Below are 16,346 nucleotides of genomic sequence, written 5' to 3'. Positions count from 1 at the left end.
CTAATTTGACTGCCGTTCTTTGTTTCCAATTCATTGTTCCTGTTCCGCCCGTCAGTTCACTACAAGTAGCTCCATTTCAGCAAACCATCTTCACCTTATCCTTTTCCATGTAATGTATCGTCTTCCAGACGCTCTACCCAGCTTCACGTTCGCCAGATCCAGCAAAAATAGCAATTACCCTGTAAGCATTTCTGGAATTTCCCGTTGTCTGTGATGTGGTAACAAGTTCCGTGTAATCCCCGCCCACCTCATCTCGCTTTGCATATTTCATTGATATTGTTTTACATTTTAAAAGCCTAGAATAATAAAAAAACAGCTCTGCCGACCGACAATGTATTAAAATACTTTCAGTTCGAGTACAGAGAAAAATCAATTTACTCACACACAAGGTTTTTTTTTGTTTTCGGGTTTGAGCAGGAAGCTTAGTAACTCACTTATATTAAATGAATAAACCTATTTATTTGTATCTCAGCTACTGAGAGCAGGCAGGCTCAAGAATAAAAGACTCTTCGTAGGTACATTGTAGGAAGTGCCTTTGTTAGAAGGATGGTGGAAAACCAGGCAGAGCCGTGTTTTGAGGAGCTCGACAGTCCCAAACACTTTGTGGGAGCTTGTCGACACGTTGTCTGCCCCGTTTACGGCCATCTTGCCAACGGCAGCACTTCACAACATCCTGATGCTATCTCGAAGGAAGTTCTATAAACACGAATCTCTCTTATTACCAACACAATCCCTGTGGCGTCGCAGAGACCCAGAGCTGGATTTTTGTTGTATCACTGCCCCCTCGCCCACCGCCTGTGAGGGCGCCGGTAGAGGACGCTCCGCTCTCGTTCGGCCCTTGTTGAACGGCGGCAACCTGCTGAGCCGCCCGGACTTCACTCGGCGGTGGAGCTCCGGGAGGTTGCAGAGCGGCGCCGACGAGTGAAGAGGGGGCTCGGCGAGGCATGGCGTGGGGCCGGAGAGCCGTCAGCGCGCTGCTCCCGCTCGGCAGGACCATCCCCTGGGCCGGCAGGTGGCCGGCGGCGCGGACACAGCTGGTGAGTGAGTTATGGGCACCCCAGTCCCGACCCCCCAGCACTGAGAACACCACCCCACCCCAGTCCCGACCCCCCAGCACTGAGAACATCACCCTACCCCAGTCCCGACCCCCCAGCACTGAGAACACCACCCACCCCTGAACACCCCGATCCTCAGCACTGAGAACACCACCCCACCCCAGTCCCGACCCCCCAGCACTGAGAACAGCACCCCACCCCAGTCCTGACCCCCCAGCACTGAGAACATCACCCTACCCCAGTCCCGACCCCCCAGCACTGAGAACACCACCCCACCCCTGAACACCCCGATCCTCAGCACTGAGAACATCACCCCACCCCAGTCCCGACCCCCCCAGCACTGAGAACACCACCCCACCCCAGTCCTGACCCCCCAGCACTGAGAACATCACCCTACCCCAGTCCCGACCCCCCCCCAGCACTGAGAACATCACCCTACCCCAGTCCTGACCCCCCAGCACTGAGAACAGCACCCCACCCCAGTCCCGACCCCCCAGCACTGAGAACAGCACCCCACCCCAGTCCTGACCCCCCAGCACTGAGAACATCACCCCACCCCAGTCCCGACCCCCCAGCACTGAGAACATCACCCCACCCCAGTCTCGACCCCCCAGCACTGAGAACACCACCCCACCCCAGTCCTGACCCCCCAGTACTGATCACCCCACCCCAGTCCCGACCCCCCAGCACTGAGAACACCACCCACCCCTGAACACCCCGATCCTCAGCACTGAGAACACCACCCCACCCCAGTCCCGACCCCCCAGCACTGAGAACAGCACCCCACCCCAGTCCTGACCCCCCAGCACTGAGAACATCACCCTACCCCAGTCCCGACCCCCCAGCACTGAGAACACCACCCCACCCCAGTCCCGACCCCCCAGCACTGAGAACACCACCCCACCCCTGAACACCCCGATCCTCAGCACTGAGAACATCACCCCACCCCAGTCCCGACCCCCCCAGCACTGAGAACACCACCCCACCCCAGTCCTGACCCCCCAGCACTGAGAACACCACCCCACCCCAGTCCCGACCCCCCAGCACTGAGAACAGCACCCCACCCCAGTCCTGACCCCCCAGCACTGAGAACATCACCCTACCCCAGTCCCGACCCCCCAGCACTGAGAACACCACCCCACCCCAGTCCCGACCCCCCAGCACTGAGAACACCACCCCACCCCTGAACACCCCGATCCTCAGCACTGAGAACATCACCCCACCCCAGTCCCGACCCCCCCAGCACTGAGAACACCACCCCACCCCAGTCCTGACCCCCCAGCACTGAGAACATCACCCCACCCCAGTCCTGACCCCCCAGCACTGAGAACACCACCCCACCCCAGTCCTGACCCCCCAGTACTGATCACCCCACCCCAGTCCCGACCCCCCAGCACTGAGAACACCACCCCACCCCAGTCCCACCCCCCCAGCACTGAGAACACCACCCTGTACACCCCAGTCCCGACCTCCCCAAACACACTGACCCACAGCAATCTTGACCCTCTGAATAGTGAGAACACCATCCTTCTAAAACCCTAAACACACCCCACCCTTGAATACACCACACCAGTCCCAACTCCCAACTCTGAAAACACCAGCCATCCCCGAACACACTGACCCACTCCAGTCCTGACCCCATACACACCCCACTCCCCTGAACACACCAACCCACCCCACCCCTCTCCCAATCACATTGTAAACCGAACCTGGACAGTATTTTCAGAGATGGACACACGCTGTTACCAATTCCATGACCTGCTGACCATGGCTTAGTTCATTAATGGACACCCCTCCCCCCCCCCAACATGGCAATACCATCACTAAACATGCACTCAACATTATTGTTTTCAATGTTTCTATTACTAGCCCCTCTCACAAGTAAACACACAACTACCAAGCCAATATATATGATAACTACATAGAATTTTGCATTGTTACTTATTTATCCCGACAACTTGCAAATCTCTTTCTTGCTGCTGAGCTAAAGACTTCTTTCCTCACAGGTCTGCACACCTTGTGTCCAAACACACTGTTAGGATTAACTAAGGTCACCAACAGCTTTCAATAGCAAAGCCGATCATTTTGCTGTGAAAGATATTCCTTTCAGTCAGAATAACAATTATGTTAAGCTGTGTAATGGACATTCTGTCTCTGCTAATATTGCCTTAAGCAACAAAACTGCTGCATGAAGCTGGCCACAAGCTGATAGGATGGTAAAGGTGACAAAGGCATTCTTGCCTTTAATAGTGGATGCATTGAGTTCAAGTGTCAGGAAGTTATGTAGCAGCTTTATGAAATTGGTTAGGCTGTATTTAGAGTATTGCAATCAATTCTGGTCATGAAGTGTGAGGGTTCTGACATTTTTGAGAAGATGCTGCTTGGATTAGAGAGTATGAGCTATAAGACAAATTGATACTATTTTCTCTGGATTGTCAGAGGCGGGGGCTGAAGCTAACAGAAATTTATAAAATTTTTCGACCATACATAGGGTTAATGGAATCTTTTTCCAAGGGTCAAATACTAAAGGGCGTGAATTAAGGTGAGGGGAAAAGGAGATGGAGCGGAGAAAGTTTTATATAGAGAGAGTCGTGGGTGCCTGGAAAGCCCTGCTGGAAGGTGATATTTAAGAAGCACATGAATGTACCGAGAATGGAAGGATGGGGGTCATCTGCATGCAGAATGTATCAAATGTCATTGGCTGAATTAGTTTGGCACGACTTCTTGGGTCAAAAGACCTGTTGCTGTGCTGTATTGTTCGATTTTCCTGATGAACAGTGCTCTGCGGTGTTTGTCAGATGCTTGTTCACCTTGGTTATAAACTAGCCAGATGTCAAAGCATTTCTTTTATTTCAAACTTCTTTTCTAGCTCAAGCAATTTAACAATCTCATCCTGTGTCCAGAGAAATGGGTGCAAGTATTACCTTGTAGTGACATCACCACCAGAACTGCTCTTTAGGAATTATATAGAAATAGGGGCTTCTGCCTATGATGCTGTCCTCACCCTGTTCTGGACCTTGGAGAAATCCCGTTAATCTCATTACAGCATTCACCCCCTTTCTCTTTTTCATGTCCATTTATTGCCCTGATTCTCCTACCACCTATCTGTAGTAAGAGTTATTTAACATACAGCACATTCCATGTGATGACAGGGAGAATGTACAAATTCCTCACAGCACAATTTGGAATTGAACCCAGATGGCTGGAACTATGAGACAATAGTGAAACCTCATGCTGGATCCTGAGGTATTCCTAGCATACTGGTCACCCATAACATATCCTCACAATGTAAATATACATTGCACATCATTGAATACAAACACCACCCACCCAAGTACATATTTCCTTCCAACAGGCAAAGCATAACTCCCTATGACACACAAACACAAATATCAAAACACTCCCCTAAAGCATGTAGCTCTGCCCTTCCCTTCTGCACATCCCCCCCCCCATTGCACAATTTTTTCAGAAATGTTCTTACTTGACTGTCAGATGTAAATTGTATGAGGTTTTGGGCTATCAGAGGTAGCTGATGGTTTTGCTGAAGGCCTTTTTTCAGTGAAGAGTCTCCATATTGAAAACAGTCGTCATTGAAGCCATTTGTCAAGCATTTTGCGCGGTTATTTATTTCGAGAATTTTGCTCTGTAACAGGCCTGTGTGCCCTATTACACCCATGTGACCAATGAACCTACAAACCTGTCTGTCTATAGCAGTGTACTGAATATAGACGATGGCATTGAAATTGACTTCACTCACATTCTAGAAACTTTATGCTACGGGAATAAAGTTCTTAAACCAATAGTAGGAGAGTCTAGGGCCAAAGGGCGCAGCCTCGGAATAGAAGGCTGCTTTTCAATATGCCAAGGATGCGGTCTGGAAGACTAGTGTGCCGGATTTTTCGTGGCTCTGGAGATGAGCTGACTCGAGGCTGGTGTTGCTGCGAGATGTGTCGTGGGAGTACATGGAAGATTGGAAGCCACGAGCTGGCTGTGTGCCCAGGGTCCCGAATTCTTTGGGCACAGAGCTTGGAAAAAGTGACGTAACAGACTTTTAATACTACAAATCAGTGAGTTGTTTTATGTCTCCCCTCTAGCTGTGAAAGAGGACACCTCTTTTATCCCCTTTTTGGGGGGAGGGGGAAGAGAGAGCCTGTGCCTGTGGTATGTCAAATACCAGGTGAACAAGTAGTCTTTGGGGTACTGCAAATCTGTGTCTTTATTGATGCTTTGCTGCACACTTGAGTGCTCAGTTGGGGGTGCCAATGCTTTTTTGCTGGTGGGGGAGGGGGGATCATTGCTGCTTATGTGTGGGAGGGGGGAGCTGTTGGGGGACTTCGGGGTTCTGACATTTAACTGCCATTCATTCTCGGGGCACTTCTCTGTTTCCGTGGATGTTTATGAAGAAAAGGACTTTCAGGATGAATATTGTATACATTTCTCTGACACTAAATGTACCTATTGAAAGATTTAGAGCAGGGATGAGCACTTTCTTTAGCCAGAGGGTAGTGTATCTGTGTAATTCATTGCCACAGGAGGCTGTGGAGGTCAAATCATAGGGTGTATTTAAAGCAGAGGTTAACAGATCCTTGATGAGTAAGGGCATCAAAAGTTACAGAGAGAGGCAAGACAGTGGGATTGTGAGGAAAAATAAATCAGCCATGATTGAATGATCTAATTCTGCTCTTATGTCTTATGGTCAAGTGCAATGAAGGATTAAATACTAATGCAAGTGCAAATGTAAAATGAAAGTGTTTCCTATAAAAATGCCGAATGAGAAGACTTGAGAAGTTGAGGATATAGGCAGAAAATGATATTACAATTCATCCATGCAAGTGTGACATTTCTTTTGTTTCCAGAGTTGAATTCCATTCAGAAATTGAAAATGAATTAAACATCTTTTTGTCAGGCAGTGTATATATTGTTTGTTCTAAATTAACAGAGATTGTGTTTTTCATGGAAATAAAGAATATAGGCAGATGCATTGAGGATATTTTACTCTTAGATAGGCATATGGGCGTTAGGAAACTGAAGGGCTATGTCAGAAGGCCTGTGTACTCTGCGATGTTGTGCTGCTATGGTCTAATTTACCATAAATCTAGTTTATTGCTGTAATGTTATTGTGCTTCCAAAGCTATAACAACACGTAATTATTTGTTGAAGGAAGATAAAATTCTGACATCATACAATGCAGATTGTGCTAACTTTAATCCACTGGAAAGCGAGTTTAATGTTCCTTTTAATTAAGCCTTGATTTGACATCAGATAATGGTAGGACGATGTCAACTAAACTAAATTTCCTCTCATTCTAAGTCTGCACAACTGGAATTCAAAGGCCATCCTTGAGCTGTGGAATTTCCTGGGATGATGTTTGAATGTTCTCTCTGGTGATTGTACCCAGGCTGAGAGCCTCTGCAAGGACCATCTTTAACTTATTATTTGTTAGGTTGCACCAGACCACGGTGTCAACCAAAGGGGCTGGAAATCCTGCTACATCATTCAAGAATGACTCTTTAAAAAATATTTATCCTTGTTTTCCTTTTTATTTTTGAGACCAGATATCAGTCTCTGCAGTTATTTGAATAGAAAGATACAGGAATTGAAGAGGCCACTCAGATCAAATGGGTTTCAATGTGCAGTTAATTTATGACTGATCTGTATTTTTAACTCTCTAACTTAACTTGGTCCTTATTGTTTTGAATGCAAAACCTGACTGCAACTACTAAAGCTGCTTTTATACCTTCTGGGTAAGAAACTATTTACCTTACTGGGAAATTTCAGATAAGGGGGCATAAAATTGAAGACAGGTTGTTCAAAGCTGATGTGAGAACCACATCTTCACACACTGTGGAGGTATTCAGGTGCTCACTCTCCGCCAGTAAGTTAGGGTTCAGTTAGAAATTCAAGCTGATGCTCAAGTACCGGCTTTCCAGTGGTCAGAAAAAGTTTTAATCAGAAAACAACCAAGCAGATGCACACAATTGTATGTAAGGTTGGTAAAAAGCCAGATGTATTGCTTTATTACTACTCCCTAGATGCCTGTTGAAGTTGTCACATGGTAAAGATTACAAATTTTGTGCTTTCAAAATGCCAGAAACTATGATTCAGGGAAGAGCTTCTCAGTCGTTAGGAGGTGCTGATTGATGACTTCCTCAGAGCCAGATTGCAGGGAGACCCAACTGAATAGTTGGATTGTTTCCTTTTGTAAAGATGGTCAAAATTGTTGAATCTCTGATGTCCCCAGCTATGTCTTTCATATTCTAGATGTGTGCAGCAAGTTATGGATTGAGGTCCTCATTGCATAATGTTAGTATACAAGCAGGGATACTGGCATTTCAGAGACTATTCTTATTTTCAAATGGCCATTGATTTCTTGTCAGTTCTAGGTTACTAGCTGAATCAAATAGTTTGCAGAGGGTCAGTCTGGTCAAGGACAGAGTTGCTTGAAAAGATCCTTGAAGTGTTCCACTCAGTGTGTTGGACGTCTGTGTTTTTGAAGTTTGCAAATGTTCTTTGTTGCCAGTGATGTGGGATATGTTGGAATTTTGGCTTGGTGGCCTTCACAGCATTAGTTACCTGGAAGTAGTTGTAGAGCCCCCTTTGTTTTTATTTTCTCCCTCTAACTTTCTATTCTTTTTGTAGAAGTTTTTTTCTTGGCCTACAATCTTCATGTTCCTGTAGAATATGATTCAAATCTGTAATCTTGCAATTGATTACCTCCTGGATTCTGGTTGTCTTTGGTGAAGGAACCAAGAGAGTCTTCACAGTTGCTAATTATAGTGTACTTGAGGAAAGACAATATGCTGTGTATGCTTTTAGGTGCGTATTGGTAATTAGTGCTGTCTAAGAACTTTTTATCTGAGATACTTGAGGGCTTCAGTACTGAAAATAGAATAGGAATAGGCTTTCCACCTTCAAGTCTGTTCTGCCATGGCTGATCATAGTCAGTCATACAACACAGAATCAGGTAATGCAGTCCACCAAGTCCATGTTGAACTTTTTATCCAACTACAAGAATCCCATTTTGCAGCATTAATGCCATATCCTCTTACTTTGTTTAAGTGTCCTTCTAAATGTCTCATAAATCTAATAAAGGTTTCTGATTCCATATCACCTGTGTTTTGCATGCAAAACTTGCTTCTCAGATTCTCTTTAAAGCTGTTTCCTATTACAGTGTCTTAAAACTATGTCCGCTTGTCTTTGATACCCCCATTGTGTGGGAAAAGGTTTGATAAACTTCTATCATATCATCCTTCAATCTAGGGAAACATGCCCAGCTGTCAAATCTCTCCTTGTTATTGCTGAGCCTCTGGCGATGATCTTTACATTATCAATGAGGTTCCAGAGGATTGGAGGGTTGTGGATGTTGTTCCCTTATTCTAGGAAGGGAATAGAGATAGCCCAGGAAATTATAGACCAGTGAGTCTTACTCTCAGTGATTGGTAAGTTGATGGAGAAAATCCTGAGAGGCAAGATTTATGAACATTTGGAGAGGCACAATATGATTAGGAATAGTCAGTATGGCTTTGTCAAAGGCAGGACATGCCTTACGAGCCTGATTGAATTTTTTTGAAGATGTGACTAAACACTTTGAAGGTAGAGCCGTAGATATAGTGTATATGGATTTCAGCAAGGCATTTGATAAGGTACCTCATGCAAGGCCTATTGAGAAAGTAAGGAGGCATAGGATCCAAGGGGACATTGCGTTGTGGATCCAGAACTGGCTTGCCCACAGAAGGCAAAGAGTGGTGGTAGAGGGGTCATATTCTCCAGGGAGGTCGGTGACCAGTGGTGTGCCTAAGGGATCTGTTCTGGGACCCCTACTCTTTGTGATTTTTTATAAATGAGCTGGATGAGAAAGTGGAAGGATGGGTTAGTAAATTTGCTGATAACAAAAAAGTTGGGGGTGTTGTGGATACATAGAAACTTAGAAAACCTACAACACAATACAGGCCCTTCGGCCCACAAAGTTGCGCTGAACATGTCCCTACCTTAAAAATTACTAGGCTTACCCAAAGCCCTCTATTTTTCTAAGCGCTATGTACCTATCTAAAAGTCTCTTAAAAGACCCTAGCATATCTGCTTCCACCACTGTTGCCGGCAGCCCATTTCACGCACTCACCACTCTGTAAGTAAAAAAACTTAACCCTGACATCTCTTCTGTACCTACTCCCCAGCACCTTAAACCTGTGTCCTCTTGTGGCAACCATTTCAGCCCTGGGAAAAAGCTTCTGACTATCCACATGATCAATGTCTCTTATCATCTTATACACCTCTATCAGGTCACCTCTCGTCCTCCATTGCTCCAAGGAGAAAGGCCGAGTTCACTCAACCTATTCTCATAAGGCAAGCTCCCCAATCCAGGTAACATCCTTGTAAATCTCCTCTGCATCCTTTCTATGGCTTCCACATCCTTCCTGTAGTGAGGCGACCAAACCTGAGCACAGTACTCCAAATGGGGTCTAGCCAGGGTCTTGTATGGCTGCAACATTACCTCTCGGCTCCTAAATTCAATTCCACAGTTGATGAAGTCCAATACACCATATGCCTTCTTAACCACCAATTCAACCTGCGCAGCTGCTTTGAATGTCCTATGGGCTCGGACCCCAAGATCCCTCTGATCCTCCACACTGCCAAGAGTCTTCCCATTAATACTATTCTGCCATCATATTTGACCTACCAGATAGAACCACTTCATACTTATCTGGGTTAAACTCCATTTGCCACTTCTCAGCCCAGTCTTGCATTCTATCAAAGTCCCGCTGTAACCTCTGACAGCCCTCCACACTAGCCAGAGGGTTGTGAATGTTGCTCCTTTATTCAAGAAAGGGAGTAGAATGAGCCCAGGAAATTATGGACCATTGAGACTTACCTCAGTGGTTGGTAAGTTGATGGAGAAGTTCCTGAGAGGCAGGATTTATGAACATTTGGAGAGGTAAAATATGATTGGGAATAGTCAGCATGGGGTTGTCAAGGGCAGATCATGCCTTACGAGCCTGATTGAATTTTTTGAGGATGTGACTAAACACATTGCTGAAGGAAGAGCAGTAGATGTAGTGTATATGGATTTCAGCAAAGCATTTGATAAGGTACCCCATGCAAGGCTTATTGAGAAAGTAAGGAGGCATGGGATCCAAGGGGACCTTGCTTTGTGGATCCAGAACTGGCTTGCCCACAGAGAGGTTGCAGACAGGTCACATTCTGCATGGAGATTGGTGACCAGTGGTGTGCCTCAGGGATCTGTTCTGGGACCCTTCCTCTTTGTGATTTTTATAAATGACCTGGATGAGGAAGTGGAGGGATGGTTTAGTAAGTTAGTAAGTTTGTTGATGACACAAAGGTTGGAGGTGTTGTGGATAGTGTGGAGGGCTGTCAGAGGTTACAGTGATTGATAAGATGCAAAACTGGGCTGAGAAGTGACAGATGGAGTTCAGCCCAGGTAAGTGTGAGGTGGTTCATTTTGGTAGGTCAAATATGATAGCAGAATATAGCATTAATGGTAAGACTCTTGGCAGTATGGAGGATCAGAGAGATCTTGGAGTCTGAGTCCATAGGACACTCTAAGCTGCTATGCAGGTTGACTCTGTGGTTAAGAGGGCATAAGGTGCATTTGCCTTCATCAACCGTGGGATTGAGTTTAAGAACCGAGCAGTTATGTTGCAGCTATATACGACCCTGGTCAGACCCCACTTGGAGTACTGTGCTCAGTTCTGGTCACCTCACTACAGGAAGGATGTGGAAACCATAGAAAGGATGCAGAGGAGATTTACAAGGATGTTGCCTGGTTTGGGGAGCATGCCTATGAGAATAGGTTGAGTGAACTTAGCCTTTTCTCCTTGGAGTGACGGAGGATGAGAGGTCACCTGATAGAGGTGTACAAGACAATGATTGGCATTGATCGTGTGGATAGTCAGAGGCTTTTTCCTAGGGCTGAAATGGCTAGTACGAGAGGGCATAGTTTTAAGATGCTTGGAAGTAGGTACAGAGGAGATGTCAGGAGTAAGTTTTTTTACACAAAGATTGGTGAGTGTTCAGAATGGGCTGCTGGTGATGGTGGTGGAGGCAGAAATGATAGGGTCTTTCAAGAGACTCCTGGATAGCTTAGAAAGATAGAGGGCTATGGGTAAGCTCTAAGATAAGGACATGTTCACCACAGCTTTGTGGGCTGAAGGGCCTGTATTGTGCTGTAGGTTTTCTATGTTTCTATAATCGAAGCCTTCCAATCGAAGCCTTCCAATCCAGGCAATGCAACCACCTGGTGTATCTACTCTGTGCTCTCTCCAGTGCAATCATCCTTTCTGTAGAACTGTACACAGTTAAAATATGGCCCAACCATTGTCCTGTAACATAAGCTCTTGCATTATATGCCCTGGTGTATGAAGGTCTCTTCGTCATCCTGCCCAGTTATTTGGCCACTGTCTGTGAAATATGAACTTCGACCCTACATCACTCTCTTCATAAGTGTTTAATCCTATCTGACTTCTCAAACTGCTTTGACTTGCACTTGTTAGTATTAAATTTTATCTATCATTGCTCTGACTTTCCATCTGATCAGTATTTTGCTGTACATAGACAATCTTCCTTGTCATCCATACCCATCTCTTACGTTGGTATCGGAATCATTGATATCACAAGAAGCGTTGATCTTTGTAAGGGTAAAAATACCCTGATGCAAAGATGTATGCATGCCTCCAATTAGTAGCCATGATGTGGAGTACATATTACAGATAAAAAGGCATATTAAAAAGGGCAAGGTTACGATGGTCATGCGGGATTTCAATATGCAAATAGATTGGGTAAATCAGCTTGGTACTGGATCCCAACAGAAGGAATCTAGAATTTGAATTTGGATTCTAATTTATTTATTACAGGTACTTCGAAGCACATAGTGAAATGCTTTAACAACCAACACAACTTAAGGATGTGCTGCCTATGAGATGGCTTTCTATAACAGCTTATGGTTGAGCCCATGAGATAAAAGGCAGTTCTGGATTTGGTTTTGTGCAATGAACCAGATTTGATTAGGGAGCTTAAAGTAAAGGAACCCTGAGGAGACGGTAATCATAGTATAATAGATTTCACCGTGCAGTTTGAGAAGGAGAAGCTAAAACCAGATATATCGGTATCACATTAGGTTAAAGATGACTACAGAGGCATGAGAGTGGAGCTGGTTAAAGTTAATTGGAAGGGGATACTAATAAGGATGATAGTAGAGCAGCAATGGCTAGTTTCGGGAGTAATTCCAAAGGCGCAGGATTGGTTTATCCCAGAAAAGCAGCAGCATTCTAAAGGGAACATGTACGACACGCTGGAGGAACTCAGCAGGTCGGGCAGCATCCGTGGAAACAAGCAGTCAACGTTTCGGGCCAAGACCCCTCGTCAGGACTGAAGAGGGAGGGGCAGGGGCCCTATAAAGAAGCTGGGGGGAGGGTGGAAGGTGCAGGTGAAAAACTAATTAGAGGAAAGATCAAGGGGTGGGGAGGGGAAGCGGGGGGTACAGGCAGGAAAGGTGAAGAAGGAATGTAAGGGGAAAGCACTGGGTAGTAGAAGGCAGAATCATGAGAGAGGTGATGGGCAGCTAGAAGAGGAGGTAGAGTGAAACTGGGATGGGGGAAGGGAGAGGGAGGGAATTACCAGAAGTTGGAGAATTCAATGTTCATGCCAAGGGGCTGGAGACTACCCAGACGGTAAATGAGGTGTTGCTCCTCCAACCTGTTTTGCCTCATCATGGCAGTAGAGGAGGCCATGTATGGACATATCCGAATGGGAATGTGAAGCAGAATTGAAGTGGGTGGCAACTGGAGATCCTGTCTGTTGTGGCAGACGGAATGGAGGTGCTCGACGAAGCGGTCTCCTAATCTGCATCGGGTCTCACCGATGTAGAGGAGGCCGCACCAGGAGCACCGGATGCAATAGATGACCCCAACAGACTCACAAGTGAAGTGTTGCCTCACCTGGAAGGACTGTTTAGGGACCTGAAAGGTGGTAAGGGAAGAGGTGTAGGGACAGGTGTAGCACTTACTCTTGCAGGGATAAGGACTAGGTGGGAGATCTATGGGGAGGGATGTGTGGACCAGGTAGTCGTGGAGGGAATGATCCCGGCTAAAAGCAGAGAGGGGTAGAGAGGGAAAGATGTCCTTAGTGGTGGGGTCCTGCTGAAGTTGACGGAAGTTGTGGAGGATAATATGCTGGATCCAGAGGCTGGTGGGGTGATAGGTGAGGACAAGGGGGACACGGTCCCTGTTGTGACGGGAGGATGGGGTGAGGGCCAAAGTGTGGGAATTGGAGGAGATGTGGGTGAGGGCATCATTGTTGATGGCCGAAGGGAAACCACGATCCTTAAAGAAAGAGGACATTTGAGATGTCCTGGAATGGAAAGCCTTATCCCGGGAGCAGATGTGGCAGAGATGGAGGAACTGGGAATAGGGAATGGCATTTTTGCATTATTGGGTATATTTAAAGCAGAGGTTGTTAGGTTCTTGATTAGTCAGGATGTCAAAGGTTACAAGGAGAAGGCAGGAAAATGGGGTTAAGAGGGATGATGGAATGGCAGAACAGACTTGATAGGCCCAATTCTGCTCCTGTGTCTAAGGGACTTAATGTGACATTGAATTTTTGAAGTCTGGTTGCACCTAGGAATAGAGACAGTGTCAGTGGAAGGTTACCTTGATGTTAGTGTCAAAAAGAATCTTTTCATAGTGTTGTCCTTGCATCCATTTCATGTGGTCATGTTGGGTTCTTCATTGGTCAGTCAACTGTTTCTGAGCCATCTGAAGTGTTTTGCTTGGATCCGGGTTCTTGATTAAATATTGTGTTTAATCATTCTTACCTTTGGAATAATAATCTCAACACAATGGATTTAAATTAGTTAAAATCCATTGAAGATGTAGGGAGCAGGACTGCACGCCGATCAAGATGGAGCTGAGTTGCAGTTTGTCGAGGTCGTGGTTCAGATTTAGTTACTTTTTAGGGGTTTTTGGTTGATGGGGATGGTTTTGGTGATGGAGAGGGTAGTTAATGGTAAGGTTAGAGTTTGGAGACGGATGTAGGGGACTTGGAGAACAGGCTGGAGCCTAGGTCTAAGGCACTGCTCAGCATTTGAAGGCCAGCGGCATGAGTGTGGACGATGTCAGATGTTGGGCTGGTAGATTGTGAGGCTCAGCAAGACTGGAGCTCGAGATCTAGTTTTCAGGGTCATGACATTGGCAGATGAGGCATTCCTGCTCTGAGAACAGACCCTGATCCAGGGTCCACATTTATTATTACCTGGAAGTCCAGAAGATCAAAGCCCAAAGGCCAGTCAGAGGCCTAGTTGGAAATTCAGAGTTCAGGTCCTACCTGGAGGCTAATCGGATGTATGGTTCAGAGCCCAGGATCCCTTGTAGGCCTGGATCAGGGGCCAGGGTCGAACGTCTGGATGGAATGCCTGGTTGAGGCCCAATTACTGGAGCTCCAAGTTTGTGAATCTCTGGTGAAGTTAAGGCCCAGTGTCTGTGAATCCACGAGTCTGCTAGAAGCTGAAGACAGCCAGACCTTGGGTTAGAGAACTGCCTATGTACGTGGGCAGGTCTCACTTGGTCTGTTCTGTTTTATTGTTTTCTGTTGAACATTGTGGGCATGCTATGTTGCCGCTAGGATGTATTGTGACATTTGCTGGCTGCTTCCAGCACATCCTTGGATATGTTGATTGCAAACAATGTATTTCACTGTGTTTCAATGTGTATGTGTTAAATAAATCTGAATCTGGAGTAGGGGAACTATTAATATGAAAATGATCGTAGTCGTCAGGATTTTGATTGTCCATGTTGAATGCCTTGTTGTCATGTTGATGAGCAGTTGGCTAACTAATTAGGACATCTCTTGGCCCCGTAAAAGCACTTCCCTAACATAGAGTTAGTGACATTATTCAAGTCTCCCACAGAGCTCTGAATTAAAGCCATTAATGTAGTGTATGGTTCCAATTAATCTGAGCTCAATATGATTTTACAATCTTCCATCATTTTGACAATTTTGATTTAGAAAAACTTGGAAGAATTGAAAATGCTGTATTGGTTCTGTGAGTGTATTTGAATTTCAATGTGGAAATTGTATTTGAGTTACTCAAAATGGCTCCCCACATAAAGCCATTTGACTATTCTCAAACTTGATGTCATTTTGCATTTCATATTTTTAGGCAAGACTCACTAGGTAAGTTTGAAATATGATTTTTCCAAGTAGGCAGTTGTTGTTTATAGTCTGATTGTTCTTGCTTCTGGAGGCTCAGTTTGTTTTGTATGAACATCACATTATTTATGTAAGCTGGTTTTTTTACATCATTTCCTGTGCAGGTTAATTTGGATTTCAGTTTGAAGCACACGGTGGAAAGGCATCAACCTCCATCTTTATTTGCTCTTGAAACAGCAATATCTTTTCACAAGTAAGATGTTATTTAAAAACCCCGAAGAAAGCTTCCATCTTGGGTGATTTTTGAAAAGATGTTTAACTCACTGCATAGCTTTTATCTTTAGTTTCAATCTATATGGTGGGTTGTGTATACATTTCAAGCCATTAATGTGCTATACCATCTCACGAAAAGTAACAATAGACTACATTAAGTCTCTAAATAGCATCATTGCATGTATGGTCACCAAATCTTCCAGTACAGTATTTGGTAATTTGCAACAATACCATTTTTTTAAAAAAAGATTTGCCTATAAACTCCCTTCTCTTACAGGCAGACAGACATACTTTATTGATCCCGAGGGAAATTGGGTTTCATTACAGTCGCACCAACCAAGAATAGTGTAGAAATATAGCAATATAAAACCATAAATAATTAAATAATAATAAGTAAATAATGCCAAGTGGAAATTAGTCCAGGACCAGCCTATTGGCTCAGGGTGTCTGACACTACGAGGAAGGAGTTGTAAAGTTTGATGGCCACAGGCAGGAATGACCTCCTATGATGCTCAGTGTTACATCTCGGTGGAATGAGTCTCTGGCTGAATGTACTCCTGTGCCTAACCAGTACATTATGGAGTGGATGGGAGACATTGTCCAAGATGGTATGCAACTTGGACAGCATCGTCTTTTCAGACACCACTGTCCGAGAGTCTTCCTTTTTACATTCTTTTAAAAGCGGATGTCTAAATCTATTTGAATGTTACTATTGTAATTGCTTACACCAAGCTTTCAGATGGTGCAGTTCATTACAAAATTGTTTGCTTGAAAGAAATTCTTCTCATCTCTACCCTGATTATTTTGCAAGTTGTCTGAAATGAATAGAATTTTAAAACAATGCAGTGTGGAAACAGG

The 16,346-nt window shown here is 45.2% G+C and overlaps 1 pseudogene; it reads left to right on the top strand.

Moving 5' to 3' along the window:
• Nucleotides 1-543: 543 nt before the first annotated feature.
• The window catches only part of LOC132391525 (calcium uniporter regulatory subunit MCUb, mitochondrial-like), an 83,264-nt pseudogene continuing 67,461 nt past the window's right edge, over nt 544-16,346 (top strand).

This window comes from Hypanus sabinus, chromosome 3 (assembly GCF_030144855.1).
Source record: "Hypanus sabinus isolate sHypSab1 chromosome 3, sHypSab1.hap1, whole genome shotgun sequence".
In the NCBI taxonomy this organism is placed as follows: domain Eukaryota; kingdom Metazoa; phylum Chordata; class Chondrichthyes; order Myliobatiformes; family Dasyatidae; genus Hypanus; species Hypanus sabinus.
The sequence above is the reverse complement of the archived record's forward strand: the minus strand, read 5'-3'. Positions and strand labels throughout refer to the sequence as shown.